Below are 660 nucleotides of genomic sequence, written 5' to 3'. Positions count from 1 at the left end.
GATAGTTGCTTTTTGCATGCTTTTCATTTTTTTTAGCATACTTATAAGTTTTGTATGATTTCAACATTTATTGTTTTCATTAATGCTGTAGTATTAATCTCTAAACAATTTTGGAAGAATTGTATTTGTTGCTCTTGTGTGTACTGACATTTCAGGAAAAAATGAAACTCTAGATACAGAAGACTTCAATTAAATTCGCATGAGTATACTTTGTAAAATTTGAACTTGATCTTTTCTAAAAATCAAATTTTGGAAAGGAGTGATGTATTTTGAAATAAATAAAAACATTCAACACATAAGGAGATAAGTGATAGATTTATACTGATCGTACAGGGACGATCTTTTAGTTCGGTACTGGACGATCAGACAGTTATCTCCTATAGAGCATATGGAACGTCATAAGGAAACTTGCTTGAAAATTTCTTAAGTCCTATCGTCCAGGACGAAATAAATTATCGTCAGGAGCGATTGGCTCTCTATGGAAAATTATCGTCCAGGACGAATAATTATCGACCAGGACGATTGGCTCTCTGGAGACATTTTCGTCCAAGACGAAATTTAATTACTGTCCAGGACGATTAGGTCCTGAAATTTTCTGTCCCGACGAAATAATAATCGTCCAGGACGATCTAGTAACTCGGTGAAATTTTTGTCCAGATG

This window comes from Dendrobium catenatum, unplaced genomic scaffold, assembly GCF_001605985.2.
Source record: "Dendrobium catenatum unplaced genomic scaffold, ASM160598v2 fragScaff_scaffold_145, whole genome shotgun sequence".
Classification (NCBI taxonomy): domain Eukaryota; kingdom Viridiplantae; phylum Streptophyta; class Magnoliopsida; order Asparagales; family Orchidaceae; genus Dendrobium; species Dendrobium catenatum.
This window is presented reverse-complemented; position numbering follows the sequence as displayed.